The 9,683-nt window shown below is 41.7% G+C and overlaps 1 protein-coding gene across 1 annotated transcript in view; it reads right to left on the bottom strand.

Moving 5' to 3' along the window:
• KIAA1211 (KIAA1211 ortholog) overlaps positions 1-9,683 on the bottom strand; it is a 166,796-nt gene that overhangs the window by 72,390 nt on the left and 84,723 nt on the right. The gene's annotated exons all lie outside the window — the stretch shown is intronic.

Raw genomic sequence — 9,683 nt, 5'->3', positions numbered from 1 at the left:
AAAAAAAAAAAAAAAGAACATCAAAATATACTACAGGGTAAAACACTTCCATTTCTTTCAAAGCCCGCTATCTGTTATTTTGTAATGTATCTTATTGCCTCAAAGAGTCTGTTCCATTAGTCTTAAGATCTCTGTTTTAACGTTAACGCTGGTCAGTTGTGCCTGAATTCCAAAGGGAGAAGGGTATAATGAGGTATGACTGCACCCCCCTCCCTTCCCATAATGATCTGAACTAGTTTTTCAGTTTTACTTTGGAATGCCCTTGGCCAAGAAGGGGTCCATTCAATCTGTTGGGGGACTTAGAATTTTATTTTTGGTCTACATTCCACAGATATGGGTTGAGAGAAAGAAGGTAATGTAGCAAGAATGAGGACCATGGACATTTGGGCCACTTCCTGTTCAGCTTAAATGTGCCCTCAGGGCCTGCTCAAGCCAGATCTCATGTAGACACCACTCCCATTTGATGATGGAGTACTGCTGTGCATTCCTAACTTTATGGTGTAGTGGGTCAGACAATGCCCAGTTCCGAGTAGGCAGCTCAGGCTTCATGGACACTTGGTGGCCCATGGCTAAGCATTCAGTCTCTATTAATATTCATAACTGGGCCAAAGTTGTTCCTTAAAAGGAGAGTAGTTGTATTAGTTCGTTTTCATGTTGCTGATAAAAACATACCCGAGACTGGGCAATTTACAAAAGAAAGAGGTTTAATGGACTCACAATTCCATGAGGCTGGGGAGGCCTCACAATCATGGCAAAAGGTGAAAGGCACATCTCACATGGTGGCAGACAAGAGAAGAGAGCTTGTGCAGGGAAACTCCCCTTTATAAAACCATCTGATCTCTTGAGACTTATTTACTATCACAAGAACAGCACGGGAAACACCCGCCCCCGTGATTCAATTATCTTCCAATGGGTCCCTCCCACAACATGTCGGAAATATGGGTGCTACAATTCAAGATGAGATTTGGGTACGGACACAGTCAAACTCTATCAGTAGTTATCTAGAGAGAATGGCAGAGTTTTGCTTCAAAATTCTAAGTGTGTGAGCTGTGAATCCTATGGGGGCCAGCCAAGTACTCCAAACAGCATCCCTATGAGCCAGGACCCTTCAAGCAACATTGGATTTGCTGGGTCATACGGCCCAAATGGCAGAGCAACTTGAACAGGAGTCTGGACCTGCTGCAGAACATTCTCTTGTCCTGGTCCCTATTCAAAATAAGCAGTTTTTGGGTTACAAGGTAAATGGGCCAAAGTAACAAACACAAATCAGAAATATGTTGCCTCCAAAATCCAAAGAAAAGCCACCAGACACAATGCTTTTTTTCTGATTAAAAGGAGAGGTCATATGCAACAACTTATCTTTCACCTTAGAAGGGACATCTCAACATGCCTCACAGCCCTAGACCCCTAGAAATTTCACTGACATGGATAGCCCATAAAATTTAGCGGGATTTCTTTCTCATCTTTTGGCCAGTACAGGTCTTACCAATACGTAATTGCTACTTTCGGCTCAGCAGGTCCAGGCATCATGTTTGCAAGTTTGTGGCCTCTGTGATGTTATTGCAGTGTTACTGATTTCTTTTAAAAACAAGCTAACTGATTTTTTTTTTAAAGAGTCAGTGTCTCCATTTGGTACTCTTTCAACCATGAACTGTTAAAAATTTCAAGGTTTCTGTGTCTTTACATTAGTGCCTTCATTAAATTGAGAGCAGAATGGTGCTGATAAACCAGAAATGAGCCCTGAAGAAAAGAGTGTTTATTGAGGATTGTTGAGAAAAGGACATTTAGTAACTGTTGTGGCTATCACTGGTTTAACTGCAAATGGGCTAATCAGTTAGACAGCTAGAAATCATGAGAAAAATTGTAGTAATTATTGATAATACAGAGAGTCAATACAGGTTAATTAAATAACTATTTAGTCATAGATTTCAAAATGATTTGATTGGCCAATTTTTAATTTTTTTTTTGAGATGGAGTCTTGCTCTGTCACTTAGGCTGGAGTGCAGTGGCATAATCTTGGCTCACTGCAACCTCCACCTCCTGGGTTCAAGTGATTCGCCTGCCCCAGCCTCCCGAGTAGCTGGGACTACAGGTGCCTGCCACTACTCCCAGCTAATTTTTTTTTTTTTTTGTATTTTTAGTAGAGATGGGGTTTCACCATGTTGGACAGGCTCATCTCAAACTCCTGATCTCATGATCCACCCACCTCAGCCTCCCAAAGTGCTGGGATTATAGGTGTGAGCCACTGCAGCCAGTTGATCTTTTTTTTTTTTTTTTTTTTTTTTTTTAAAGCTAGGGGCAGGTTCAGTAATAGTTCCTGCTGGATAAAAGGTGAGTTTGAAGTCAAATTCTCAAACGATGCTGGAGTATGTAAAAGCTCTTAGAGATGTAGGGCGGAAGTCACTAGTTCTACTATGTGAGTATCAGTTCTTGATAAGTTTAGCAGAGGTTCTAGATGGTGTCAGTGGGAACTGGGCCAGGGTCAAAGTGATACTAACCTTCCCTGGACCCATTGCAAAGTGCTTGATTGCTTATTGAATAGATGAGATCCATTAAGTACAAACCCAAGAGGTAGCAGAATGAAAACTTTAGTGTTCAGATGGTTGAGGAAAAGAATAAGAAGTCGCCTTGTCCTCCGTGCCGATCTGTGAATAGTGCTACACTGATACGATTCCTGAGAACAGGAAAAAAAAAAAAAAAAAAAAACACAAAACTCTGCTTTAAAGGATTTGTAATGAAATTCTATAGTCTGTCTCAGGATTCCAGACTGGGTGGGACAGTCCTGTCTGGCTATTCTTCCTTGATCCTAGACTTACTCCGTTGCACTGACACAGTTTATGTCTTTTGGCTTCTTATTCTGCTCTCATTGGAGAGCACTACGTGTGGATGAAACAGCCCTGTGACAATCACTGTCCTCTGACCACATTCCTCTTTCCCGGACTAAATCTTAGACAACAGCTCAGACCAGTAATAGATTCCCGCTGGCATGGTCCTATTCTGGGGAGACAAAAGAGATGCAATTGCTACATGTTCTGCAGAATCTTTCAATTAACTCATGCACCAGATACTGGTGGAACAGATGACCTTCCAATTCTGAGATTCAAAGGGTCAATGATTGAAGTTTCTACCCATATCTTGGATGTGTTGCCTCTTTGAATAGTGACCACTAACTCATATGATGTAGGAGTAAAGGAAAAAAATCCAGAGCTGTCTTTTGTCCTTTTATGGTTGGGAACTGCTTTTGTGATATAATCTGGGCCCTATGGTGACAGGTGACTTAGGAATGCATGTGTTAGCTATGTAACCCTTCACTGTCCAAAGTCCTCAAAGACAGTCACAGGAGCCCCACAGCTGGCATCAGGAAATCTCATGAAATCTCCTGAAGTACACACATTATGGTTCAAATTTCTATGACCTAAATGCAGCAGCCCCTTTGGGCAACTATTGCTGTGTTTTTTGGTTTTGCTTTGTTGTTTTGCTTTTTGCTTTTAACATCACTGAGTCCATGAACAGTGGCTCAAATGATGACATTTTTGTGTACTATTTCTTAGCAATGAGGAGAAATCCTTTTTACTTGAAGGGACCGTGAGGAGTGGGGAAACAAGCCCTGGAGTCTTAAAGATCTGGGCTTAGCCACCTGGGCCATTTTCCAGCTTCTTAGGACCTCAGTTCCTACATCTGCAAAATGAGGTGACTGAACTATCGAGGGTCCCTCCTAGATATAAATTCTATGAACTGTTTCTTTAAAAAACTAAGAAAGTTTAGAACATATCTGGCTCATAAAACTTATAACTTTATCAATTACCTATTAATTACATGCATTATGTTTTTTCCATTCCTGGTTTGTTCGCCAACTTTTGCTAGTGGTGTTATTGCTGTGGCTTATTTCGCAAAATAAATGACCTTCAGGGCCTGGGAGAGGCCAGCGTATGGTCTGTAAGTTGCTAAAAGACAGCCAAGTTGTTTCATGTCTCCTCTTTATGTCAGGATGCAGGTCTCTACTCCTAGGGAAGAACATGCTCATGGAGAACGAATAGGTCACAGTCCTATAATACGAATCCCCAGGCCCTGTCATCCCACTGCTACCCTGGGGTCAGGCCCAGTGAGGTTTTCTGAGAAGAGTGACTAACATGTGAACCTCAAATCTGCACAGAATATGTGAAACTGCCTTCAGACACACTTCTAAGACATCAGGAAATTACATGGACCACTCAGGGTTCCTTTTAAGTCCTGAGGTTCTACTCTTAGGGGCAAAGTCACGCCTCAGACAGCCTTGGAATTATGAGCCAATGATACGAAGAGACAGCTTCAGTCACCAACCAATTCTGCCCCAGTATATCCAGACTGTGCTAACCTGTGTTTGTCTGTTTGCTTTTCTTGGTGTCGTGTGTATTGAGGAATATGCACTCTGCCTGGACTCCTGCTCCAATAATCCTGTAACTTTATATCCTGCATGCTAAACTCAGCCTATCTATGGATCACCAGTGCTATTCAACGCTACCTTCACAAGATCCCTGTTTCCACTCTATTCGGTGCAGATCTGGGACTATGGCTAGCCAACGCGTATTGACTGCAGTCCTACAGTCAATACTATAGCCTTGAGCTGGCACTAGCACAGCACAGAAATTCTTGAGTTCCTGATGCCAGTGAACCCACAGAAAGTTAGGAGAGTATGCTGCTTTTCACAATTCACAGTTTTCCTAATTCTGGCCTCCTGTGGGAAGTTGAAGCCTGTTAGGGGGGAAAAAAAATGCCTGGTAGCAGCTGATAGAGTTATCTCTACCTAGGCGTTCAAATAGTTGGGTGGTGTTAGAGATGGTTGTGCCGGTGGTATGTGTGTGTATTGGGAGTGAACTGAAAGAGTGTGTAAAGTTTTTCCTTGAGGGTATGTAAAGCCCAGATAAGTAAGGTAGTTTTTTGGACTAAGAGGAATCTTAAGGCCAGTGTTCTTCAAATAGTGGGTGATAGATAGCCCATTTAGTGAACCTTGCAATCAATTTAGTGGGTCATGACCAAAATTGCTTAATAACACTAAGTATAATAGAAAAGAAGAGAATAGAGTAAAATACAACATAATGTTGGTACTACTTCTTGATAATTCTGTTTGCAGTTTATATGCATATGTATACAAAACTTTATACATACACATGTTCTGATATAAAACATATTTCTTGCTCTGGATCAAGTAAAAAACATTTCAGAAATACTGATCAAGAAAAATGGCCACATTTCCCAGTAAGTTAGGCATTTAGATGCAAGAGTCAACAACTATTTATCTACACTCCATTGCATATGTGGCAGTCACTCTGCCTAAATGAAGCAAAAGCATTGTGTGCAAAAACAAGCTGAGAGCTGCCAGAGCGATTAAATAAGCTCTCTGACATTGCCAAAGCCAGAGCTGATGTTCACACTGCTGAGATCTCAACTTTGGCTTTGATCATTTTGCTTCTCAAGTACCAAAACTCTACCAGAGTTTCACAAAATCTTCCACTTCTCAATTAAGGAAAAAAGAACGCCTTATTAAACGTGAGCCTTAGCGGTCACTGAACTTGGTTTTGAGCATAACCTAAATACTCATAATTTGGGGTGGAACTTTAAGAAAGTATTACGCCTTATTTTTCATATATGCTTCACTTTCAACATAAAATTCCGGCCTGGGCTAAAGGAAATAAAATCTGCACACACCAGACACATCTCTGCTGAATCGCATCACCTGATATTTTTCGAATGCCTTTCAAATATCAATTTCAAGGAGCTGGAAGTGACAGGGAAGTCACTATTTGATTTCTACGTGAGATCAGAGAAGTTAAGCTAACTGAACAAGGTTAGATGCTAAGTGAGTGAAGAAACCAGGCCTCTCGACTCTGAGCCTGATGTCTAGACACTTGACCAGGCAGGCGCTGAGACCAGAAGACTCAGGCGGTCAAGGCACACTGTATTCCTCTCTATCAGTTTTTCAGGGCTTCCCTTCCCAGACCAAATATCCAAAGTATTTATACGCCACCAGGGCATTAAGTAAAAGATGGAAGAAGACTATTCTGGAACCATTAAATGGAAGCACTATATTATGCTCCTTCATACATCACGTGGGAAATTCCAGAACTTGTTACTAACTGCAGGCAGCTGTGCAGGATGAAGACATGAATGGATTCAAGGAATCTTTAGACACGTGCATCAAGGAAAAAATCCCAGTGGTTACTGAGGACAGTTAGCGCTATTTTGAAATATGCTTTAATTAAATGAAGTTGGTTGCAAGGGGAACGAATACTATTTTTTCCATAGATAGTAACATTAGTGAACTGTATTAAACTTTGGCCATGTGCCAGGCTTAAAGTTTCACATGTAACACCTCACAACCACTCTGTGAGGTATTATTTTCCATGTTTTATAGATAGAAAATGAAAGCTCAGAGAGGTGAAGTGATTTGCCCATTGTTACACAGTTAATCCCTGGCAGTGCTAAGACTCAGACCAAGTCCGTCTAATTCCAAGTACCATGCTGTTAATCATTTTGCTGCATTTCTTTTTTTTTTTTTTTTGAGACGGAGTCTAGCTCTGTCGCCCAGGCTGGAGTGCAGTGGCCAGATCTCAGCTCACTGCAAGCTCCGCCTCCCGGGTTTACGCCATTCTCCTGGCTCAGTCTCCCGAGTAGCTGGGACTACAGGCGCCTGCCACCTCGCCCGCCTAGTTTTTTGTATTTTTTTACTAGAGACGGGGTTTCACCGTGTTAACCAGGATGGTCTCGATCTCCTGACCTTGTGATCCGCCCGTCTCGGCCTCCCAAAGTGCTGGGATTACAGGCTTGAGCCACCGCGCCCGGCCCATTTTGCTGCATTTCAAAAGTGTGTCTTGGGGACACTACTAGATTGAGAGCTCATTCTTTGCAAGGTGTTTGAGTTCTGGAGGTAGACATTGGTTCTGAGTCTCAATTTTCTTACCAGCTAGGAGACTTTGGGCAAGTTCCATAATCTGTTAAGTTTCTGCTCTCTTGTTTGTAAAATAGGAGTGACAATAATGCCCAGCTTATTGACTTGTAACGAATAAATTAGATATGGCATACAAAGCACCTAGCAGAATGTCCGGCAAAAACATTAGCTATTATATTGCTAGCTAGTATTAAGAAATGTTTTATTAGATACCAATGATGGAACAAGAGAAAAAAAGACATTTTTAAAATTAATGAATGGGTATGTTTTGACCATTATATGGCATTTCTTACTTATTATCAAAGCAGAGAAAAGGAATTAGGAAGAGGAAAAGAAGGGAAAGGAGAATAGTGGGATATAGAGAATCAAAATGTGAGAAAGAAAAAGGTAAAGAGGTAAAAGAATACTAGGAAGTACATAATGAGAAGGAACGTTAAAGAGCTTTAGATATTTTACAGGGCAATTCAGATTTACTTTGAAGATGGAATAAGGTTTCTTTATCTTGTTTTACCCAAATCCCAGGACATATTAGATCTCACTGGCATATGGCGGTATTCTGGATAGTGAGAAAACAATGTTAACTCTCCTGCAAGTTGCCTACAATTCTGGACAAACACATAAACTAGTAGTAATGTTTGTAATAAATCAGATGCAAAGGCAGTAACGGGCACACATACAATTTTAAATTACAGTTCAAAGAATCAGGAGACAAGGAATTTTCCTTTTTTCTAAGATGGCCAGAAACCAAACTATTTCCTAATAATGGCACAGATCTCAGCAGATGGGTGCAAGGCTCTGGGGTAAAGAGCAAATAGGCTCAGGGAGGCATCTCCCTTTCTCCAAAATACTCCAAGGGCTCTCTGTGGAGATGGAGGCTTTCATAGTCTCTGAAAGATAACTGCCAAGGCAGGTGTCTGGTATTCTGATAAGATTTATTGCCTGTAAATAATGCATTGAGCCTTGATGGCATCTTAATTTTTAAAAATCTATGCCTATGACCTGCCTCATTATGATGGGAGCAAAGTAGGCACTTAATAAATACTTAGCTGGCTGAGTTTTAGTTCTAGCTCATCAAAAGTGAGCAGATTAATTACTAAAACCTTTAAAACACAGAGTCTTCCACGTATGAGCAACACCAGGTTCCTCAAATGTGCATTTTTCCGTAGTAAGATGTCAGCTCTGACTCAGGACAAATTATTTTGAGAAATAGTTTCTAACCACTTGAATGAAGGAAGCTCTCTGAAAACAAATCGCACTGTGCTGTTCTCCGCGATGCTCCTGATTCTTCAGTGGGAAACAAATAATGCTGCTAGTTTGTAAGAAGAGCCTGTATTGGAACGATAAGCTGAGTATTCTTTAGGGGGATCCCACAGCCCCCCACTGGAAAGATTCATTCCACATTCTGGTGCTGCTGTGATGTTTTGTTCATTTCCTTGGGTATACCATACAGAATCCTCAGCCTCGTAGAATTTACTCTCCCATGTTATTTATCTTGATAAACTACTGTGGAGTACTGTAAGTATGAGGCATCCCATGCAAAGTCCACTCCCAGGCTTCACAATAGGATTCTCTTTCTCTCTCTCTCTCTCTCTCTCTCTCTCTCTTTTTTCCTTTAAGATGGAGTCTCACTGTGTTGCCCAAGCTAGAGTACAGTGGTGCAATCCTGGCTCACTGCAACCTCCCCCTCCCGGATTCATGTGATTCTCCTGCCTCAGCCTCCTGAGTAGCTGAGATTACAGGCACACACCAACACGCCTGGCTAATTTTTGTATTTTTAGTAGAGACGGGGTTTTGCCCTGCTGGCCAGGCTGGTCTTGAACTCCTGACCTCAGGTGATCCACCTGCCTCAGCCTCCCAAAGCGCTGGGATTATGGGCATAAGCCACCGTGCCCAGTTCACAACAGGATTCTCTAGGTGAGTTTTTCTTTCCTACTTATCAATTGGAAGGCTGCCAACTACTGGAGGAGAGGAAGCCAGAGATCCTTTATGTAACTCTGAAAGCCAAAATGGTCTTTTCTTTAGATTCCTGAGTTACTATCAGCTGCCACTCAACCACTGCCAAATCACAGCTGGAAAAGTAGCTAATATATCATCAATTACTCCTAACAGAAGAAATAAAGCCAGGGCAAGAAAAGACTATCATGAGAATACTGCTTCACCATGTAGGAGTGATCTAGTAAGACAGACTCAAGAGCTTCAAAAGATACAGTCCACGCCTGGGCCCCAACTCTTAGCTTATATGGCAGAAGGAGAGGTTGTAGTGTGCAAAAGGGTCTCATGTCACAGTGGGTTTTAGCCTTGCTTCTCCCACAACCCCATGACAGAGGATGATCACAGAGCTCAAAGCTTATTTGCAACTCCCTTGTCCTAGCAATATCACAAGTCTTTCTCTCACATTCAACAAAGCTTATAAAAGTGCAGGAGAGAATGACTTGCAAAGGGCCAACTACGAATATATTCGAACTTTTTTGAGTATCTAAGTACTAATGCCAGTACCCAAGCACTGATTCTTAGTACTAGCCATACCAGTACTAGCACTAATACCGGTACCTAAGTACAACTAATAATAACAATGTTGGGGAATTCACTGTCTTAGAAAACTGCTGCCATGAATGCAGGAAGCTGGAAGCCATACTCTGATGTCATTAGAGTGACAACAGATGCCTGTTTCTTCCCCCATTTCCCAATTTCAGAGGGCAAGTACAGGGCCTTTTCTTTATATTCTGTACACTTACCTTTTGGGCTGCCTGAAGCCTAC

Source organism: Mandrillus leucophaeus, unplaced genomic scaffold (genome assembly GCF_000951045.1).
Source record: "Mandrillus leucophaeus isolate KB7577 unplaced genomic scaffold, Mleu.le_1.0 Scaffold570, whole genome shotgun sequence".
Lineage (NCBI taxonomy): Eukaryota > Metazoa > Chordata > Mammalia > Primates > Cercopithecidae > Mandrillus > Mandrillus leucophaeus.
The sequence above is the reverse complement of the archived record's forward strand: the minus strand, read 5'-3'. Positions and strand labels throughout refer to the sequence as shown.